General features: G+C 47.8%; 1 non-coding gene across 1 annotated transcript; it reads right to left on the bottom strand.

The window, feature by feature from the left end:
• Positions 1-107, bottom strand: LOC112094023. Its single transcript, XR_002903316.1, has one exon. It is a non-coding gene; the product is annotated as a small nucleolar RNA R71 (small nucleolar RNA).
• Positions 108-385: the final 278 nt, after the last annotated feature.

Below are 385 nucleotides of genomic sequence, written 5' to 3'. Positions count from 1 at the left end.
GGTCTGAAGCGACAGATCTCGACCTTTACCCAAAAGGACAATGAAACTCTGTATCAAGTTTGGGAACGGTTCAAGGATCTGTCAAATCAGTGTCCCCACCATGGTTACGAGAGTTGGCGCCTCGTCAGTTATTTCTACGAAGGACTCGCGATTCGAGAGCGCCAATTTGTGGAGATGATGTGCAATGGTGAATTCCTCTAAAAGGATCCCGAGGAGGCTTTTAAGTATCTCAACGAGTTAGCCGAAAAAGCCCACACTTGGACCGGACCTAGTGCTACTGACAGCACCAATAGGTCTCGACCAGTTGGAATCTATCAATTACGGGAAGAGGACAACCTCAAAGCTCAAGTCGAATCTTTGACAAGGCAAATCGAGGCCCTCAAAG

Source organism: Morus notabilis, unplaced genomic scaffold (genome assembly GCF_000414095.1).
Source record: "Morus notabilis unplaced genomic scaffold, ASM41409v2 Scaffold399, whole genome shotgun sequence".
NCBI classification, from domain to species: domain Eukaryota; kingdom Viridiplantae; phylum Streptophyta; class Magnoliopsida; order Rosales; family Moraceae; genus Morus; species Morus notabilis.
The sequence above is the reverse complement of the archived record's forward strand: the minus strand, read 5'-3'. Positions and strand labels throughout refer to the sequence as shown.